Source organism: Osmerus mordax, chromosome 6, assembly GCF_038355195.1.
Source record: "Osmerus mordax isolate fOsmMor3 chromosome 6, fOsmMor3.pri, whole genome shotgun sequence".
Taxonomy (NCBI): Eukaryota; Metazoa; Chordata; class Actinopteri; order Osmeriformes; family Osmeridae; genus Osmerus; species Osmerus mordax.
In genome coordinates, this window is record NC_090055.1 from 4538430 (window position 1) to 4561544 (window position 23115).

Here is a 23115-nt window from a genome sequence, read left to right on the forward strand (position 1 = left end):
GGTGTACACAGACATGGGGCAAAGTCAAGATGACAAGTGCAAACAGCCAAAAGCCAAAAAAAGAGATTCTATTAAAACTCAAGTTGCTATTTTGGGCGACAGCCAACTGTTCAAGTAGATTAATTAAAAATTTGTTCAAGACTCATGTGAAGGGTGAAATGACTAAATATTAACTTAATGGTGATTGATTGTATTAGAATTTTGCAATAGTGGCTCTAACAAACATATTAAGTTAATGCAAGACAAACTACTTCCATGTACACTAGTGTTAAAGGCAAACCTATGTGCATCCATTTACAGTTTCTGCTTAATCTTCCCTCAATTATCCTTGCAAGGGCTGAACAACGTCCTACATATTTATTTAGTGAACATGACTTTAAGCACGCAATCTTATATTGTCTAGAATTCTTTGTTTAAACAAAAGAGGCCTGAGAATAAATCACCTCGCTAGAGTCGACCACAATCACTGAACCAGAGTCGTCTTCCTGATTCTGATCTTTATCCTAGCAGTCAGCAAGAAGGGTGAGGGGAGGTCAGACGGGCTCCTTATAACCAGCCTGGTTGTTGACTTTGTAGAACTCGTTCTGTGGTTTTAGATGCATTGCTTTCCTATTTGGAGAGATGATTTATTCAGACCCTTGATGCAGCTTTTCTTTCACAGAATCTTTTGAGGGTTTCTGTGAATCTGTCAACCCCAGAAGAGTCCAAGTAATGGGGGAGTGACGCCTGCAGACTGTTTGTGCTGACAGTGGATGAGCTGTTATCGTAGAGGGAGTACTGATTTTTTCTTCACAGCTATTGCGTGCACGTGCAAGTGTGTGTGTGTCAAACTGAGGTTTGGCTCGATCCCAACATCCTGGAGTGTCTACAATTGTGTGGACAACCCATCAAACATTTCACACTGTGTAGTGTTACTGGGGAGGATGTTTTACTGTCCAAGGAAGTTTTAAAATCGAAATCCCTTACCTTTTACGCTTTCAATGAAATAGGTTACGGTGCATTTTGATTTGTATATAGTTTCATGTTAACTCAAAGTTACCCATAAACTGAAATGAAAACAAACAATCTTTCCATTCATTCATAGGGAGATGGGGTCTGTGGAAGATCAAATTCAAATATTCTGCAGTTAGGCCTCTTCTGTTCTTTGATTTACAGTATCTCCTTCATTCTGTCTCCAAGTTCTCCCTCAGAAGCTGGCTTGGGTGTTCCACAGGATGCATCACATCCGTGGATTGATATCCGGGGCTTAATTCAGTGTGTCCACAGAATATTAAGACAACGTGGGAAAGTTATTCCGGCACGTTCAGGGTGAAAGGTCCCAAAGCCTGTAATTATCCCATCTATCCATCCATGGCTCAAGGAATTGGGGGGATGATTTTGATCGCTTAACATTAGAGGATTGCTTTTAAGGCAGAATCTTAGCACACACAAATGCTGCATCTGCTTGCAAAAATATTGAAGAACAAGTTTATTTTTGCTAGCCCATGCGGGTAGAAGAATTTGCATGCTTACTGTAGAGCTAAACCACACTATGAATCATATTTCGGTGTTCCCGGAAAAACTTTGTTAATAGGGTCAACTGGGACTTTGACCTAAAGCTGCTAACCCTTGTCATTCTGGCTGTGGCAGCTCTGTAAACATGATGTTTCATGACATGCAAGGTGCACTGCAGCCCAGCTAGGCTATTCCTTTATTGTTAAGTCCCCTAGGTCTGTCATTAGTCTGGGGTGCCATCTCTGTGAAATCTTTACCCAGCCCTTGATGCTTCTCTGGGGGGAGCGGAGCAGAGAGGGTTTGACAGTTTGAAAGCCACTCCGCTGCACACATCATTGGTAGTAATGGGCAGGGAAACAGGGTATAAGGGAAATGTGTGTGAGTGTGTGTGAGTGTACACACAGGGGGTTAGGGAGTCAGGATTACACAAGCGGAGCATGTGTGGCGGCTCAGTGGAGAGATCAATTCATGTCACCGCCGCAAACGGCGTGACAACCAGTCCCCTTCCCAGTCGCCATCTGCCTCTTCTCCTTTGCCAATTTGTCACAGCACATCCGAGTGTGGCCATGCCCTCGTTTAACATTGAGAAAAGCGGCTCCGGGAACAAGGAAGGAAGGAAGGAAGGAGGGATGGAGAAAGGAGAAAATAAAGATACTAGCATAGACTGAGAGGCATGAGCCCTGGAAATGAAGTGAGAGGGCAGCTAGAGTTCAGAACCGAGGTCAATGGCAGACTGCTGAAAGACATTTCTGGGTCAACTGGCAGTATATTCACCAAAGTGCAAAGTTGGACCAGTGTTCTTCCATCTGAGTCAGAGCACATACAACAGTATGTGGGTTAGAACTGACAACACACGTAGTTTAATCAAAGATTTATTATGGATACTCAATTGTATACAAAAATGCATTTATGCCAGACAAACGTGTTTGGGGCAGAGGAATAGATCCAGGCAGATCGGACATCACGAAAGCAGAGCACGCAAGAAACAAGCTCATGTTTTTGTATGTTACTTGAGAGGCAGTGCAACAACAAGGTTTGCAGTAATGTATGTAAGATATGAATAGAATTGCACACACTTCTCCCAGTATGTCACGACAGAGGGAGGGAGACAGGGCCTTTTGTTAGGGGAGTGGGTGACAAGATATCCAAGAAATGTGAGACTCATGTCCTTCTTGTGTGCGCACAAACAAACACACTCCCAGACATTCCGCCATGACAATTCCTCCATTCAAGGTACCAGTCTGATCATGTTTCACGCCCATGTGGCCTGCTTTGATTGCCGTTATTCCCCATTTTAAGCCCTTTTCCGATGTCTCTATGGTGGCCGTAATGAAAAGGAGAAAATGGTTGTCCACATCGGTGCCAGCCACAGGACCACTCTACCATACCACCACCAAGCCAGTGACCCAATCCAATTTGGCACACCTAACCACACATCCCCTTTATACAGATCCTTCATAACCTACCCAGATTGATTCTCTCCCTCTGCCAACAACATACAATGTAACTGGCTGGCTTGCATTCACTTTGACACACAATGGCCCCACAATGGCCAGGGGTGTACGTACACCTACCTAGCCAGAGGAGGGATGACAGTACAAAGGCAATGCTTAATAAGGTGCATGAATAGAGGTGTTCATCCCCATGCCAACAGAATGACAGCAAATAAGGGCACAGGGGAATGTAGATTGTGACGTGGACCAAAAAAATTGTTGTTGTTATATAAAATGTGTCTGTCACAAGGCTCGTGTTGGTACGGTAAGCACTGACTGAAAGCTGTGAAGAGCGCTATTCCACTGTGGAAAACCCTCTTGTTGATACAGATACATGCTTACCCAATCAGCTATGGGGCATTATCCGAAAAGGCCATTACAACAAAAACAAGTGACACAAGTGTCTCTTATGCTGATCATCCATTACTGTAGCTAATTCAGTCCTCAAGAGTTGGACCCATTGCTAACCTCTGGAATGCGAAACTGTATGATTCAGCATGTGTTTGACACACTTCATAAAATGTATAAAATGGAATACAAGTCTATGACTAGATATAAGGGGACTGCACTGGTGTTGCTATCCATAACATCATAATGAGCCTGTGTCCAAATTCTCCTTTGAATGTACCACATCGACAGTTTGAAAGTCACTTACTGTGTAATAAAAGGAGGAGTTTGTTAACGTACAGTCTACTCACTTGTTTGTTCAGTAAAGACGGCTGACTGGCAGAATCTTCAGTTCCTTCGAGCAACCACAGGAGAATTCCGAGGGGACAGAGCAAGGGTGTTTGGGGCCAGCTGTGCTGCTGAAGGGCCTGGGGGTCAACCCCCCCCACCTCAATTTTACACAACTCAGCAAAACGTCCTGTGAGGGTAACCAGAGAGAAGAAAACCTGAGTGAGCTGCAACAGTGTTGGCTCAGTATGTAGAACGACAGGACGCAAAGCCTCAAAGCACAGCTGTGCTACACACACACACACTGGCCAGTAACCCCAGGGTCTTTTAACGCAAGGATACCCAGGCCACTGACCAGTGACCGACAGAGATGCGGTGTACAGTGTGTGTGCGTGAGTGTGTGTGGCAAACATCCTTTTAGCACAATCTTCTCTGTCTCTTTACTGTCATAACATCGCGGCTAACACAAGCGGAGGGTCTGTAAATAGAACCAGATGTGATGGGGCTCAGCAGGGGTAGAAGTTCGAAATGGCTAAGTAAGGAGCAGGGAAAGTCTGTAAGAATATATTTCTTTAAGTGTGGAAAATATCTTGTATTGTGCAAAAACTACATTTCATCGTGGTATGGAAACTCAATACAGGCATCAACCCCTGCTAAAGTTCCTTACAAACAAATAAGGTACTTGTAGTTCTTGATGTTATTACAACAGTTGTTGCGTAGCTGTAACAGTAGTTCAAGGTTGTTGTTGCTTACAACTCGGATGTTCTTTTGGGGAACTGTTAAGGACACCTTTGCAGATTTGTAAAAAAAAATTAATAAAGAAAAGTCCCTGGAGCTCTTTTCAGAACCCACAAACTAATTTACTCTTGACTCATTTTCACTATCCATCAGGGGTTCAAACTGCAGCTACTCTATCACCGTCCCGGTTCCCCAACTGTATTGTCATCCTTTTAAAAACCTCCCTATAAAACCAGCCTTATGCTGATGAGAGCGCATGATAGATGATTCTGTCTCTAATCCATTCCAGCAAAGCCAGCACTTTTATGACTGGCTGTCTAACGACCACTGGTGACAAATGGCAAGTGGTCAATGGATGATGTTCAGCAGGATCCACTCCTACAGCACACACTTGCACACAGAAATTAGCATACCCCCAAAAAATGGAGACAGATTTCATGGTTGTAACCACAGAGCAATCCGATACATCCTGAGCTATAGCGCATGCATGTCCCACTCACTGACTAACTTGACACAAGAGACAAGGGTATTTTTCTAGAACCCCCTGGAACCAGGCAGCTGACTACAGCTGCTGAGAACTCAGGCTGAGTCACAGGCTACCAATGAGGGTGTCATGAACTCATGATGGGTCTATAAACCCATAACCACCTCTGCATTCTCCACATTAACTTGTCGTGCATGGGTGCATTGGCATAGGGGCTCATAGTGACTAAGCCTGTGTGGAGAAGTCAAAAGCTGTTCAAGCCCTTTATGGGAATGACACAGGGACACAACCAAGGGAAATAGACAAATACTGAATAGTGAGTGATGTCATCTGGTAGGAGTTGTTGAAGACCACTATAGGGTTGATTACAAACAACCTATCTCACTCGTCTCACTGTTCTAATTGTTAAGCTGGAGACCACTGTAGTTAATTATGGCAGACCACAGCCGTTTTAAAGCACCATCACTAGGGTGCTCAACAACAACAACCATACAAAGCTAGCTATATCAGCAGTCACTGGCACAGAGGTTAGATAAATTAAAGTCAGCAGACTTAGCTAAATAGTGCAAAATGAACCCCATGTCTGTGCAATGTAAAAGCTAACAGCGTAAGCAAGGGGTTTCATTGTTTTGCTAGGTTGTTTTTCAGAGCGTGACATGGAATAGCTTGCAATATCGATTTCACAGAACGCAAACTGCTACAGGGCTTCTACTTCATAACTTACACTGTCAGATCTGTCAACGAGAAGCCTCGTTTCAATGTCATGGAAATACACGCATTATCTAGTCTTGATTGTTATGTGACTGTGCTGCAATCATTCTATCCTAGTTGGGTCCTGTAATTTCGAATCTCATTTTATGGAAATAGTCCCATTGAGAGGCCCTCCTAATCGTGCTATAATAATGTCTAGGTAAGCCCCATTAACCAAACTGGCTTTTCACAGCACAGCACTCCTATTACACAGTGTCCCCATGCATTTTCTGATCCGTCCTGCCATTCCGTCTTCAGTCTCCTCACTCAAATCATTTGTTTGTTTTTTTACACTCTCTATGCCTCCATAAATCTTTCATCCTTTAAAGCCCCCCAAGATTTACCCCACCAAATATATGCTAAATCTTCTCTCCCTCCTCCACCCTTCCCTGATCTCTTCTGAAATCCCACCCCCCCCCTCCTCCCTCCAGATATCTCCCAGCAGGCCTAGCGATGTTCACTGGGCTGTGGTGGAGGTGATCAATGGCCCCTGGCTGTGGGCGCCTAGGGGCCCCCAGGCTTCTGAAATGGAGGCATTAATAATGCAGGGTCCGGTCTGTCATATAGGCCATTACGAGGGGGAGGCGGGGGCGGGGGCAACTGATTGATTGCTAATTGGATTAATCTGCTGTGTTTCGGGAGAAAGGAGAATGTAATAGACTGGAGCCTTGGCAAGTGGGTGTGTAATAGGGGGAGCTTGGCATTCTGGGATTCAAGACAAAGAATAAAGAGGTTGATGCTATTTCTTTTCATTAATAAGACGTCAGGATCAGAAGAGAGTACATCTTAAGATATTTTAGCAAAATGTGCACAAGTTCATGCACTTTTCTAGTGTTTGTTAGACATGAAAGTACTACATGGTGAGAGTTTAAATAGGCTCCATTCTGTTGAAAATTAGTACCTTGGTTTAATAAAAACAACATTTTGGGCCTTTGCTCCCTTATTATTAGGCCATACTACATCAGAGACACTCTTCCATGCTCTCTATAATGGCCTCTGAGTTGGCCTAAAAAAACTAGAGTAAAAAAAAAAGTATTTACCACAAAAAAAGCCCATTATGATGTTATTGCATTTTTTTATGAGACCATTTCCACCTTTATTTCCTCAAAACTATCTTGCAAAAAAAGCAATATGGCCGAGCTCCAGATTTGGTGTAATATGTTTGATGATAATGTTCAGCAGTGAACAGTGCCGTTAGGACAACAGAAGAGCATGGGAGTTTTTTTTGTTAGGATAAAATAAACCTGGTGAAATGTTGCAGCATAGAGAAGTTCCAGCATTTTTCTTTTTGCTTCTGAAAAACATGGATGTGTGTCTGAGAGCCTGTGTGCAACGTCGGTATGGTCCCACTCATTACACACACACCCACATCCTGATTTAACGCTTTAGCACTGATCCACTTCCACTGGCATACAGCACATACAGGACCTGAGAGTGTGTCCTCCTCAGCACAGTAGAAAGCCAACTCGTACTCAGCTTGGGAACAGAAGCATCCAGCCAAAGGCTTTGCGGCACAGAATGTCGCAGTTTAGCTTGAGGACCTGGACAGGGGACCATTGTAACGACAATAGATTTGCTCAGAAATGGTGGCAGGGTTTTGATGGTAATTTTCCAACTGTTGGAACACCCATGGTTGCAATGGATAAATGGATAAACATGCAAGTAAAAAATATAAAGCTGTAAGCACATAATGATTTTTGAATACAATTGAGAGCCCTTTCACAGAAAGTTAGAAATAATAATGTATTTGTTGACCTGTGGGATATTTCTGTTCATATGCCTATGCATTCCTTTATAATTATATGGATACTCTCTCGTTCACTCACACACGCGCACACACACTCACCACTGATCACCCCACTGTGTAGGGGACTTTTTCACACAGCGCTATCCAAACATCCGGGCTTCCTCCATTGGTAGTCTGAGCCTATCTGTTCTTTCCCTCCATGTTCTGCACCTGCACCCCTTTCCCCTCCCCCTCACCCCAACACTTTCTCCTTTCTTCACCCCATGGCCAGCGCCTGTGGCTGGCTGCAGAGAGAGGGCACGCTGCGCTAATTGAAAGCGACTCTGACTCGTCCATTTTCCCAGGCGCTCTGGCTAGTGCCCCATTGCTTGCCTCTGCTGGCGGTTGACAACTGACCTTTCAGCGGCGGTGTGCTATAGCGTGAACTCTGGCCTCAGAGCTCTGTCGTCTTCCTTGTCACCCCTGCCCCTCTCTCCTACACACACACACACACACACACACACCTCTTCAGACAGATGGCGACAGGCAAAAATTGCAGAGTTGCACTTCCTTGCTTACCCTGATGTATGTCTACCTACCTAAACCTTTCCGTTTCTGTAACATTTTAAAGCTGGATGTTTTGACGATAGTTCTTTGTCATACAGACTGAGAATTTGATGAACCCCTAAAAAGTCATTCAAAAAGATTATCACAGTTTCTTTCCTTTAAATGGGATTTCCCTCTGAAATGAGGCACGCGTTCCCTATAGCAATGGGCCTGTTATGATTTTCTCTGGAGAACAGGACTGCGGCCCGTAATTGAATAGGCTCACGGCTGAATCATAAATCACATTGAGACAGCATGCTATACAAACTGACACCCCCAATCTGGAAACCTGTGTCTTTATTAAAAATTGCATTATATTGTTAAAAAGAGACACCGCTCTGCCCTTACTTTGCCTTATGCATGTCCCCAAACCCTTTTCCATCACAGTCACACATTCACCAGAGGACTCCAGGACTGTACACAGATTTCATGTTGAAGGTGCATTTCATTGTTAGTGATTGCCTGTGTGTGAAAGGCATGGGCACCTCTGTGACCAGCACAGCGAAAGCAGAAACAACGTACTGAACCGCAATAAGATGTACAGTGGTGAGTTAGGGCTGCTAAAGAGCAGACATGGATGACGTAAGGGAAATGTACAGCATAAGTGCCCTCGCCTTCAACCTGAAGGCAATTTGAAGCTACAATTGAGTTTAGCCTATTGGTTGAATCATTCATGAGGGTTAAGGAATACCTCTGCCATTTAAAAGTTGCTCATGCTGAGATGTGCTTAGGGACAAGGAATGGAAGTCTATTAAGCAGTGTCTAATTTTGAAGTCAAAGCCATTGACTGCTTCATTCATGTAAGCAATCAAGACTGAAAGAAAACATCTCTCTCAAACTTGAAACACCCATTTCCCTTATCCATGCACACACAAGAGGCACCCCTTAGTAAACACACTGGAAGAAACATAAACCTTCAAACGGAGCCAGGCTGTTGTGAGACAGGAACATAAACAGCATACTTTAAATGGATACTGTAGCAGTACCAACAAAATTCAATTGTACAAAGACATGAGTCAAGGCGGTTTATCTTCAAATCGCTTTCCCTGTAATCCGACCTGAAAATGTGAATCTATAGGGACGTGTTTAGGGTCTCTCTTCGTCTCACACACGCTCTCAGACACACACACAGAGGTGCAGAGTAGATCTTTATCACACCCGAGCGTGCTCTAGAACCCCCTTCGCCAAAAGTCGTCTACCAAGGCTGCCCCCTCACCTGTGTCAACACAACATATCCTCCCAGGGTAGGAGCCTGGACTGAGGAGAGCAGGAGGGCAGCCATGCAGGGTAGGGTAGGGTAGCTGGAGTTAGGTGGCTGGGTGCAGCTCACAGAGGATCTCACACAAATGTCAAGCCTGGGCTCCATTTCATTATCTTATCTGACATGGTGCAGAACTCACCGAGCAAAAGAACGCACCGAGCAAAAGAAAGATGGAACCAGACAAATAATTCTTGGATTACAGCCCTGATGTGTCATTTCTTGCGTTCCGTGGGGAGGAGGTGGGGGCACAACCTCTGCCGTTCCTTCCATCCTCACTCTTCCAGTGCTTGTCAATAGAGCGCTGTGATCCCTATTAGATGACGCGATAATGAACGGCTGTGTCATTTTGACAGCCGTTGGCGCAGGCTTCGTTTCTTCGGCTCTCAAGGTCTCCCTGTAAAAATGGCACCTAGACAGACAAAATTTCATATTGTCTAAAATCCTCAAATCTGTCTGGCCATCTCGAAATGTCTGAGAGCCCAGGCTTTTTCCTTCAATACAGTGTGTGGATTACTTTTCACGCTAGCGACGATTGTAGGGGATAATGTCAAATGCAGCTCAAGGTGAGGGTCATTATTTGCCTTAGATCTTTAATCTACCTGGTTATAATACTGATGACACACACATACCTGTATTTAAAAAGATCTGAGGAGTATTATACTGTACTACTACTACAAGGCTTATACACCTCCAGCTTCTGTAAAAAATGTGGCAACACTTCACATAAATGTTACATTAACCATCATGGAACTAAATGGAAATATTTTTGTGATAACCTACACCAGTAGAATATAATTTAATTACATGGCAACTCTTATGTAACTACAATGTTTTACTGTAGGGCAGTTGATGTAACCTTAATGTAAAGTTCACAAAACTGCCCAAGCCCCAGGAGTGACTCATGGCAATCACGAAGGACACAAAAATAGAACAGACGATCAAAGTGGACAAACAACGTGCGTAGCACTGTACACAGAAACAAAACAACATTCCTCGAGTCCTACGAGGCAAAGGAAAGAGACCATTAACATGCTATTTTGGTCGTATCTGTTCATGCGTTGAGGTGGTTGCCTTTCTGGTTTTGTGTCAATTGATGTTCTTCATCTTTCTTCAGACAGCTAGTATGAGTTGCGGAACGCTGTTCCACATTCCTCGCACAGGCTTTGAAAGTTCACCATGACATTTCCTGTGGAGTAGCATTCTCCTCCCTGCCCATACAGCATGTCAATGAGGTGCTAACCACAGAGGTGTTCAATTCCAAAACAACATATAAAGTCTAGACACATCGAAACTCTTAAGCATGTGAGACATGCTTCCACACTCACCCCCAAAAAAATCCACTTCTGTTCATTGCATAACAAGTCCCTATATAATAACTGTGGAAAATATAGAAAATATACAAAAATGATCACACACTGTCTAGATCCCAATGTAGAATGATAAAATATCACTAAAAGTTTACTTTGCATCTTAAATGTAAAGCACCTTTTAATCCTGATAATCTTTTAGTGATACTTTTCCAGCTAATTTACAGTTACTGTAGCATTGAGATGTAGACTTGGCAGGAGGTTTGCATTAGCTCATGTTTTCTCTCTCTCTCAATCTGTCTCTCTTTGCATCTCCCTCCCTCACATATAGCAGACTTGTGTTATTTGTTGAAACAACCCTTTTTCCTCCCACAACGTAAACAGCTGCTAAAACTAAAACAGAGCCCAGCATACGCAGAGACAAAAAAACATTCTCTACGCATGTCAGTTACCAGGCCAATAAACTAACCTCTCACACCATAAAGAAGACCTCAAATAGAGGGGGCTTTAGATAAAAAAGGCATACGTTATTGTTGAACTTTGCGCTTCTGATGCTTGATCTTCTACAGTATGTCCACAGTATGTTTGTGGATACTACAGGGAAGCATTTGTTCCAAAACTGGGCTGAACATGTCACCAGTCCAAAACCTATCATGACGTAATGATCAGACCACGAATTGTACACACTGGCCTGAATTCTAAACAACAGTGATGAAATACATTAAATCACTTCAAATGCTTTTGAGCCACTGTCAAACATTATTCATGGCCTTTCAAATGAAAATACAGCTTGGCCTTCGTGTTCTCTCCCTACTGCTAATGGCTACTTAATGACTGGGGTGTGTAAACATGGTAGGTGAATGAATGGATGCAGTAAGATCCTGTAGAGGGTGAGGTGTGCCTGCATGACACTATGCTGTGAGCCTGGCACACTTCTGTGTTTTGGAAGGAGACCCATGGAAACTGATGGGTCATGTGGGCTGCCAGGCCGGCCCCGGCAACAGGCCCGACTCTGGTCTACTAATGGGCTTCTGGGTTTGGAGCTTCCACTCGTCGGCATCACACTGATGTCTGAGCCAAGACCGGTCTCTTTCCATCTCCCCACAAGCAACACAGTGAGACTTGGTGTTGACCGAGGCTGCGTGAACACACAGCTGTTTAACGGATCCACGCAAGAAAACACACGAGCAGAGATGTGGGCTACAGTTCACTAGAAAGCGGAAAATAGACTTTTACTGGAGAGGTAAAAATAAGGCAGCTTATCGAGTCGATTTGCTGTGTCAAAAAAAGAAAATAGAAACTGGAAAGAGAGAAAGGGTGCAAGAGGGAAACAAATATAAATAAATATGAAGCTGAAAAGGTGGCAAGGCCCCCAGTGTACCCCACAGTGGGCCATTTTACAGCCACACAGACTGACTAACCCTGACAGGTCAGCTGGAAGACTTGCTGCCAAGAGAAACCTTCGGCGGAAATGGCAGGCACAAAGCTGAATACACACGCACACGCTCTCCATCTCAATTTCCCCTCTCTTTGCACGCAGATCACCACCTCCCAGAACAGCAAAACAATTTCCTTTTCAATCTGCCACACAATAACTGGGCCACTGTTTATTGACCTTTTGCACGGTGCTTTTCATCAGGCAATCAGTTCCCTGCTCCAGGTACAAAAATATAATCTGGGCCCACGGCCCAACACTGTAAACTCGCCACCTTCCAGTTGGCTGGAGTCACTAACCCTGTTTCTACATTCAAATGAGGACGTGGGATGAGAGACCCATGGGACGATCCAATTCAGTATTGCCAGTCGTTTGTTATGTACACTGATTGAAAATTCATGGGAGACCATGAGAATTCATCTCAGTCTCAACACTTGTGAAATAAGTTAATAACAAAATAATACTAGAGCTCAGACAACAGATATTCAAGGGAGCGAATGAAAGCAAGCAAATACCTTTTGGGGGGAATCTACAGCAGGAGCCTCTTATTTTACAATGAAGAGTTGTGTGATTTTTTTTACGATTTCTCCTTGCGTCGTCGCTTTCGTTTGTTTATTTGGGTGGAGCAGCTCTGTTGCTTTGGAGCCTTTCTGTCTTTTCTGTGGGATGAGGTTTTGGAGATGGTGAAGTGTTGACAGGAGCTCTGTCGTGGCAGAAACCTCCCGGTGCCAAGTGAATAACGGTGACGGGGCGACTCTCGCTCAGCTGATGAGCGACGGGAAGCCAGGCGGGCGGGCGGTGGCTTATCTGCCCAAACAGCTGGAGTGCACCACACCTCCCGCGGTGAGAGCTGCCGCGACTCAACGACACCACACAAGGAGAGAGAGAGCGAGTGAAAGAATACGTGAAAACGAGGGGAGGGGGAGGAAGGTAAAGATAAGTGGCAGTCAGAGAGAGGCAGACAGAAAAGAGAGAAGATGAGGGAGATACAATAAGAGGTGACGGTTGGGAAATGTGTATAGGAAGAAAGGGGGTGGGTAGCAGTGATGGGGGGGCTTGAGTAAAAGGAAGGAGTGATAACACTTCTGCATGCCGCCCCCACTCTCTCTCCCTCTCCCGCTCGTAGATTACACCAACCTTGTTCTGCTGCTCACCCACAGCTCGTTCCCCTTTCTCTGCCCCTGCCTTGCTAGAGAGCGCCCGCTCCCTATGTAACCATCCCTAACACACCGGAATTCCATGTGGGAAATCGCGTCGTGCCAAACTCATCTCCAGAGCCTGTGGGGTGTTGACTAAGCTGCGAGGGGCTGCTGTCTGGAAGCTGCACTGGGCTTTGTACAAGGTGTGAATGTGAGACCCAGGTGTCACTTTAATAGAGACCCAAGCAATACAGCAAAGCTGAATTTACCAACAGGCACCTTACTTTGCATCTTTGTGCACACTGCACACCAACTGATAAATAAGGGAGTTGAGAAACCGTTTTTTTTATTACCTTAAAAGTGAATGGTTGGATCACTTAAACGTCTCATTCAGCTGTAGCTACAGCGCTATACAAAACAGAAAAAAGCAAGAGAGGGCAGTCTGCCTCTGAGTCTGTCTGCTTTTTTGTCATTGATGGTTCCTCTTTCAACTATTGGAATAAAATTACAGCTGGAACCATCTGATTGATGAAATCAATAATCTAATCTAATGTAATCTAATTGATGAAAATGCTATGTCTACAAGCGCCTTTTTTTACACAAAGGAGTCTCCCTGCATCCCGCAATTCATCATAAAAATGCAGGGAGGCTCCATTCCTTTTACGTTTAGTAATTTAGCAGACACTCTTATCCAGAGCGACTTACAGTAAGTACAGGGCCATTCCCCCGAGGCAAGTAGGGTGAAGTGCCTTGCCCATGGACACAACGTCCTTTTGCATGGCCAGGAATCGAACCGGTAACCTTCTGTAATAATAGCCCGATTCCCTAACCACTCACCTGACTCCCTTTTAATCCAAGTTACACACAAATGCCAGGTCATGTTATGTTGCCTGAACCTTCCTGCACCGCTTTAGTATGGGAAGTTAAGTGGAGAGTTCCAAGTTTGCCAATATTTAGCCCAGCCCATTTGTGGTAACCCAATAACTGGACAGCTTAAAGAAAAGAAATGTAGGCATGCTCGATTTGTTTCTTGGCCACTAAAGAACATGTTTCTATTATATTCACGACACAGAGCAGTAATTATCAGCATCAAAGGTTTGGGATTGTGAAAAATAACAATGGCGACACTGTTACCCCTCTTTACTCCAAACCGACCCTGGGTCTTGACCACCCCATACTTTAGTTGCTTTTCAAGATTATCGCACACTTTGTGAACCCAGTTGTCTGTGAACAATCAGAGAAACCAAAACTGAGAGCAAACAAACTCCTGCCATCCAGGTTGTGGTAAACTCAACTGACTACAAAACTGCCAACTACGACCAAGTGCGCCAACCCCTGTGTAGAAACAGACCATACAAAGAGTTTAATGAGGATAAACACTCATTTTAAAAAGACACAGCATAGCATGCTCTTGCAACCCCACAGCACAGCCAATAGATGGTACTTTGGAAATGTGTTTGCCTCAGCAAGGGCGCAGATATCTCTTTATTTTCTTTCTTTCTCTAATTTTTCTTGGCAAGTCAGCAGTGGTAATTGGCATGCATGTCCTGGCAGTGCACTAGACGAGCTGGGTCTCGAATTTGGGCACGAAGTACAACGGCTCCGCTATGCCCACGTAATTTGGTTAAAGCTATGATTCAGCTACAGGCAGAGTCCTGTAGTGCTCTACTGATATAATCCATCACTTCAAATTCATCCATTCTCTCTAATAAAACAACAAACTGTGACACACTATTTCCCTTCCCACGCCAACTCACCAGCAGGTTACCACTCCTTAGGAATCAACAGCAGTCTGAGTTTACCAGAGCTTCCGACTACCCCAACTGTGTCAAAAGCTGCAAGGAGAGGCAAGAAGTAGCTGGGATAAGTGGGTGGGGGGAGAGGGGGAAATAAGAAGTGGTGGTGGTGGTGATGGGGGGGTGGGGGGGGGATGGGGGGTGACGAATCTTGTCATTAACCTTGCCTAGGTCCGGGGAGAGCCAAAGGATGAGAAGGGGGTGAGAGGGACAGTAGGGAGTAGGGAGGCAGGAAGACTGCTGCCACAGGGGTCTGTCTCCTAACTGCGCTGCACTGTGAGAACGCCTGGAAGCCAGATGGTCTGAGGAATTGATCAGAGGAGATTGTCCAGAGACCAGCAGAGACAGCAGGCTATATTTAAATATGAAGTGCATCTATCCCGTACGTTTCCAATGCAATAAACAGTCAATGGAATTTCTAGGTGTTTGAATTTGGGCCCAACAGTAACTTTGGAGATCAATGGAAGAAGATGCATGGTAGAATGTGAATTGGATTATTTACATCAGATATATTAGGTAACTATCAGGGATAAGTTTTGCTAACGGTTCTTCACATTATCTTATAGCTAAGTGTTTACCAAACAGACCAACTACTTGGATATAACAACCTTGAGAGCAAGAGAACAATATCAGCGTCTTTGCAGGGTGTGTGTGGACCAGAATTTCAAATAGAACAGAGAAATAAACCATTCGGTTATCCTGTCGCTGTGTCACTCTGGTGTCCTTTGGAGAGCTGTCCTACTTTCAGCCTGGTCTCTGTGTGACATCCATCTTTTACTGAGAAATGGCAGGCCCCTCCCACCCTGCCAGTCTCATTTTCCCCATCTATTGTTCAGTGTTCAGAGATGGAGCCCAGCACCAGCCATCACCAAAACCTCTCCAATACCTGGCCGCACAACTGATAAGCAGACAGACATGCAGGTGAGAGTAAAGGCTAGAATATAGCGCATTGAAACTAGAAAATAACACATCCAGTCACTAGGTGTAGGCATTTATTCTGTCTTACCTGAATATGACTATTCAGATTCAAGGCCAGTGTTCTCGTAGTGTTAGTTTTTTTATCTGTGCTTACTTATCATTCAGCCATACTCCAAACCCACTTAGCTTCCAGAGTTTTGTCATGGCACAATAATAATCAGGTAAGAAATGCATGGATATTTTGCCCATGTGCCAAATGGCAGGTTAACTGAAAGACCTTTGAATAGGTGGATCCTAGTTCTGTATTGGAATCCCTTGGGCCCCAGATAGTTCTGTCTGTTCAGAGAACCATCATCGCCGTGGTAATCACCAACTGACACAGGCAAATAGACTGACCTCAATTGACTCATGGGAGAACACCGGAAAAAGCCAAGGGTCAGTGAACCCAAAAGAATCCGGGGCACGAAACTGTCCCTGTAATACTATTCAAGGAATTCCCGTTAACATTAGGGCTTTGAGGAGACAGCTTGCTACTTCAGGAGGAATAGAAAAACGTGCACAAACACACGGAGGAGAGAGGTTTGCTCCATTGGCTCCAAGAGGAATGCTAATTAGGCCATGAGAAACAAGACGGCTCTCTCTGAAATGTCACATCCTTGTGAGAAGAGCAGGGATTGCGCTGGGTTAGACAGACTTCTCTGAACTAATGTAAGCCAGTGTTTACTTACCTCTCTCAAGGCATTTCTTGAGCTCCCTACTCTATTTCCCTCAGCCTCTTTCAGCGAGCTCCTTCCCATCTCTTTCCTTCTGACTTTCCGTTTCTCTGTTGATGAATGCTTTAATTTTAAGTAAGCCTTTTTTGGCCACAATTATTTTATAAAAATTTGCAATTAGCAAGCAGAAAGAAGATAAATCTATCCAAAAGGGCAAAAAGGGAGAAATTACGAGTGGACAGCTGTAGGACTCATCTTGAGCACAGTTCTGTCTTTCCAAGTAGTCCTTATTTTTTTCTCTTCTTTTATCAAAACCTCCACCTTTCACCCTTACAGGAAAGGTCAGAATAAAGTTGATAAGGCAGTGTACACAGCATACAGACAGTTCTGAGAACATAGATCATAGAGGGATATTAGTGTAAACAAATAGAGTGGTTTGTAATGAAAGGCGACACTTGAAGAGTGTGTTGGCCTTTTTAAATGGCAGGCCTCATTATCCACCTGGGTTCATTACATTTAAATGGAAGAAACTGAGATGAAGGGAACACTGTTAACGGAATAGAATACACACAGGCAACAAAATCTAAGCAAGAAATTAGATTTATGAAAAATGTTTGAGGTACCTTTCCATTTAGTCAATGCATTACGTTTGTTGATGGACTGCACCCGAAAGTGTGGGCCCTGTGCACAGGAGCCTTTCATTGAACTATTATGAGCAGAGCAAATGTAATGAGCCTGTCACAGCATGACTCAGGTGCTTGTGCCTCCACTAACCCCCTCCACTCCTGCACTCCCATCACAACCAGCTCAGCCAGTCACCCAAAAATCGGTTCTTTTGATACTATATAATAAACACTGCAGGGGCTTTAAAAATACGGATTTAGTTTTAGTGTAAACAAATATATATAGATATATATATATATATATAAGGACAAAAGAAGAAAACTACAGGCTCTGGTGAGCTGAATGGGTTACACGCAGGCCGCCAGCTTGCATTTCGTCTTAGTGTCTTGATTTGTTTAGAGAGTGTCGGTGACATGCTAAAAAGAGACTCCCTCTCCCTTAGCCTTGCCAATGGCTACAAAGTTGCTGAACGTCACTCAAGATCTTTCAGCCACCAGGAAAAAAAAACGGGTGACTAAAAGAGAGGCAGAGAGCAAGCGGAAAAGATAGAGGCTGAGGAAGAGAGACGTCACGCATCCTAATCCTGGCCTCCTGTGGCGCTCGCTGTATAATCTGAGAAGAGACTGTGGTATTCACATTTCAAAGGTGGAATATGTCAGAGATTGAACATTCCTGACTTCCAAACCAAGCACCGTAAACACTTGTTATGCGTTGCCTTTTTTTCAACCGTCTCTGGTAGGGCTGTCCCCACTCAGTCGACAAGTCGATTTTCTGGTCGATATGCTCTCGGTCGACTAAGATTTTTTTAGTCGAGCTGCCCTACGGCAGTGTGAGATCTGATGCCCGCTTGTGTCATCATTGCTGAATTAACAAAATGTTCTACAGAAATTGTAGATTATATTATTTAAGACAAATAAAGCAACTCTAAAAATATATAATTTAAAAGAAAAGGTGTTACTGTTTTCCCTTTCGTTAATCTGCGCTTTGTTTTGGTTTGGTATTTTGCACACGGCACAAGCACAATTGGCTGCCGAACTACAAACTCTGCCATAGCCTACTTTGTGGTGTTATTAGTCAAAATGGCAAAGAAATCTGTGGTATGGCAGCATTTCATTAAAGTACATTTACAAAGTACCGGGTGACTCGAAAAACGTTGAATGCAAATGCTTGGTCGACCAAAGAAAATCTTAGTCGGGGACAGCCCTAGTCTCTGGCACTGTTCACCATTTGTTGTTAGTTGATATGTTTCTTAGTGTGTTGCTGGTCTAGAGTAAAAACACAAGACTAATGTTTTGTTGGTTCAATAACCCCTAAAGCCGAACTGATCCACCACTTGTTTCCACACGCATCGAAGGGCGTGGGAATATCTTTCTAACCAATCAATGCAGTTGGAAGAGTTACCCTGAAGTATCGACTTGAACTGTTTTACCACACATCTACATGCCTGTTGTGGCCAACTGCCATGGAAAAGAAAGGTTCAAAAGTGTAAATCTATTCTCTGTTTTCGCAATACCTAACAGATCCCACAATGACACCATACTGATTTGTTTCAATATCTTAAATATTCAAAACATTTCAATGCTTTGTGACTTTCCCTTTGTGATTAGGATTCTATTTGTTCCATCATGAACTGAGAACATGAATCTTTCATTAGAGAACCCACACTGGTATTAAAATTGTGAAAGTTCTCTCTGACACACAAACATCAATCAGCTCTTGTTAGCATTAAACTGGATTCTATCACGCTTGGCCCTGAACAAACATTGCCTGTAGGCTTTTGGCACACTTGAATAGTGTGCGCTAATGTTAAACATGCAATCAATGTTGACATGCCTTTTCATGTTGCATCAAGCGACTGCGAATGACAGTTAAGGTGGTGAAGAGCCCTAATTCTCGGCTGACATTTCAGATTTGAATATGAAAACATAATGTAAAACGGTGATTAAAACCCAATTAGAGTGCGTGCAGTAGAAAAGTCAATTAGCGCTTCAGAGGCTGAGAATGGGCAGCTGCCAAGGTGAGGACAGAGGAAGAAGACAAAGACGACGAGATTAAGCGACAGGGGAGGTAGGAAAGGAGTAGGAGAAGAATAGAAGAGTCCGAAACGAAGCCATGAAAGGATGTCCAACACAAGACTCATGATGATGCAATTTGAAGTAGAAAACGGATTTGTGTCCCTCCTGTCACCAACCACACATACATCGTGCCCACTTTGCATTATGTTGTGTTCAAGGGTTTTAGCCAATGGAGGGACAAGTTGAGCCCCATTTAGAAAAAGCCACGAAATAAACAAAGCCTATGCAAATTACTCCATTACACAGTCCCAGAGCTTCCCTCCCAGTTGACCTCCGTCTGATTGATCCAGAATAATTTATTTACTCCTGTAATGACCGTTGAATATGAAGGAGAGATCGAGAGATAGTGAGCGCGAGAGAGAGAGAGCACGGCCATGGTGTCCCTGTCTGGTTTTGATCACCGGCCCTCAGCCCACAGGGAGCGGTGTTCGCCGTGTTGAAATACAGTGGTGGTGACACGCTGTCGCTGGAGCCGCGGCTCCGTGGGAGAGCAGCCAGAGGCATATGCAGGCACAAATCAACCGCCACACACGCCTCCCTCCCTTTTCATGACAAAACCAGCTTTGGTCCTGGTGGACTCGGCAACAAAAAAAAAACTGCAAAATGAATTAACGAAGAAGCAGTGGAGTGCTCTGCGCTTCAAATCACTGAGAATGGCTGGAAATTTGCGATACATATAACACGTAACACTCTTGCACTGAGGTGCCTGGGAGTAATGAGGAGGCTGGAAACCGAGGGGATCTTTTTAGAGGGGTGCCAACCAGGGTCTGAGATGGTTTGCTTTGAGTACATTTGTTATTGAAGTCTGATGATAGGGATACAGTCGACAGCCCAAGTCTGGTCTTAACACTTAAGGGTTCCTCATTACTCGTGATGATATCGATGATATCCACACGAAACCAGGGGTTGCGTGTGGATACAAAGATACACACAATTGCAACGCACCAAGTCTTGCAGTCACGCACTCACTTGTGTCCCAGTGAAAACAACTACAGGGTGAAGTGTTTACATTGATTATTTTACCCTAAGATCTGCCGGGTGAAAAAAGGAATAAGGAAGATCTGGAAATGTATAAAAAGAAAAACATTTCAATTCGATATAAATTGGGGTCATTGACCGTGCATGTGCCAGATGTTCAGCAATGTCAGCTCTACTCTGTCCAACAAGGCAAGCAGGCATTGCTCATATGTGTGTGTGTGTGTGTGTCCTTATCAAAGTAATTTCATAAGGAATTCAAACTCTAATGGTTTGACAAAAACAGTTCCATGTAAGTTGTCCTCGATATACATTTGCATGTGACTTATTCTTTCTTGTGTTTGTGGGTGTGTTCCTTCAGTCTCCATGTATCTTTTTTTAGATTGCAGTGTGGGTGTGTATGCAATTGAATGCATTGACATGCAAATTCGTTATTCTTTCCTCTTTATGGCTTTCATGTCCTTTCATGCATGTGTATCACTCCCAAACAGCCTCAAAAAGGTACCAGGCTGACTGTAACTAGAACAGCTGGTAGTTGACCAAGTCCCACTTTCACTAGCTTGAAAGAGTCATCCAAGGATTCACGTTGTTTACATTACACCACAGGAGAAATGCCTCAGCTTCATTGTCATGGTTTGGGCATTAGTCAAGGAAAGAGCAGACCTAGCAGCTTACTGTAGGCCACAGCTGAATGTGATCTGTGGCTTAACTGGATTCTAAACAGGGGGCGGATGGATCGGGAAGACAGTGTGCACATGTTTTTATTCAGGGAACATTTCATTATCCATAATAGCAATAATCATACACCCTTGGTGTGCAGAGGTGAGAGCCTGAAGCCTTTGGTGAGATGATTCAGCAAGGAGACAATATTCTCAATAAGAAATTTCATGCAAATCCTATAGTGACCATCCATAAAAATGTTAGATTTTAGGTAGGAAGTAAACTCCTGGTTTGGGAGATTAGACATACCTTACAGCATTATGATTCAAAAAGGGAGAAGCGCAGAACACCAACACAAAAAGAGGAAAAGGCCACTCACTTTTGGGCCAGGTTTGATTTGCCAATTTCAGTTATATCAAATCTGAATGCAGAGACGTGTTGTCTGTGTAGGCTATAATTTTTTCTAAACACCCAAGGGAGATGATAAACCATATTTGAGAATCTGGATTCAGTGATTCAGGGACTAGTTTTTTTTGCTCTACACACAGTTAAGTCAACTTTCTTTTCAGTTGGTGGTGATTTTTTGAGACACAGGTGTGTAGAGTCTTGCACTGGCAGTTAGACGAGTGCTATTGATTTTTTTCCTCTTTGCCCATTCTTGTCCAATCCATTTTCGCTGTTTAGAGGCACTGCAAAAACTCAGAAAGGACTATCAGCAACACGAGGTATACAGAGTTCTTTCCAGTGTTGTGTTTTCCTGAGAACCAGTTTGTTCTCTCATGGCATGCGCTTCAGCCAGGTAATGGCACCTGTTTCTACCTGCTGTGTCCTGTTCTCCGCCGGCCACTCCTCCCTCCAGCGTACTATATTCTTGCGCACATGAACACGCAATTATCAGCTGTCCAATCAAGCAAAGCTTTTTTCATGGCATACTGAAGCATAATTACTGGGCACCAAGGCGTATACTGTCAGGTAAGGAATACATGTTGGCAATTGCTTCAACACTTGTTGGGTTTTCCCCTTATTGCAAACAGTAACACAGATACAATTCCTTGGGGTTGTGTTTTGGAATTTGACTTTAGTGTTATGAATATGATTCATATAAGTCCTCAGAATTGCATAAAGAGCAATGTCCCTCAAAGTTGAGACTTGCCTTATCTTGTAGAAAGTGACCCCAACTGTCGACTGTCTCGGATTAAAACTCTTGACAACTTGAAACAGGGGTAAAAAAACAAAAACAATCCCTTGCTCCTCAGACCCCTTATGCTTAAGGAGACCAGGAGCCAAAACCTGAACAACACCTCCACAAGAGTGTGCTTGACAGGGCAATCAGAGTGTAATGGAATTGAAGTTCTCCACTTTCAGCCACAGAGTGCAGAATCACCATGGAAACCCAGATGGTGGTTTGGCAGTTTTGAGCGTTTTCAATTTGAAACACTTTTTGTTAGTAGGACCTTAGCTTTATGGAGCATCTGAAAGCGATTTCTTTCCAGCTCATGAAAAACCCCACTTAGATACCTTGCTTTTTCTCTTGTCTGCCCATCTTCCTTTACACCTTTTGTACGTACGGTAATCATGACATGCACATGGTGTGGGCGCGCTTTAGTTGTGGATGATGAAGGGTGGGAGATTGTAGGTAATGACAGGTCCATGGTCAGTGAAACTTCCTAGAGCTTACAGCAAAGCCTTTTGCTTACATTGCCATTTCAAATACCTACAGGAGGCAAGTGAATTGAATAAATAACGGACAAAATGCCAGAAACAAAAACGCAAAAAGCTGGAGACAAGCATATTGAAGCAATGCAGGAGGAGGTGGCACAGAGACGTGAAGACTGTGAATAGGGATGAGATTGGCTCACTGATGCCATGTGCTTTCCAATCACAGTCATATTGAAAAATCTTGGGTGAGTGAAGATAAGATGGATGGGAAATAAGGGTAGAAAAGAGATGGGAATAAATTATAACAGTGGATGAGACAGCTAAAACAGCCTGGAGAGAAGGTGATTGAAAATAACCACCAACAAGGTGAACAAACTTTATAGACTGAAAGAAAACAGTGTTGTATTTTATAGTAAGTACGTATGTGCGTGTGAGTGTGTGGTGGTGGTTACTCCATTTTAACACTGAACCCCTCTATGGGCTGATCAAAGTTATATTCTTATCCGTCTACCTCTTCTTCATCCATCTGCTCTTTTTGGCTAGCAGCTGAACCCATCTGAAGGGTGTGTGTTAAGGGAGTCAGAGTT

The 23115-nt window shown here is 43.8% G+C and overlaps 1 protein-coding gene across 3 annotated transcripts in view; it reads right to left on the minus strand.

Moving 5' to 3' along the window:
• Positions 1-23115, minus strand: part of sema6cb (semaphorin 6Cb) — a 79504-nt gene that overhangs the window by 41529 nt on the left and 14860 nt on the right. For 2 of the 3 annotated variants that reach the window (XM_067237594.1, XM_067237592.1), the window contains exon 3: positions 3686-3852. The exons of the other annotated variant lie outside the window; for it this stretch is intronic. The gene's annotated coding sequence lies outside the window, so the exon portion shown is untranslated. The remainder of the gene's footprint in view (positions 1-3685; positions 3853-23115) is intronic. 3 annotated transcript variants of the gene reach the window in all.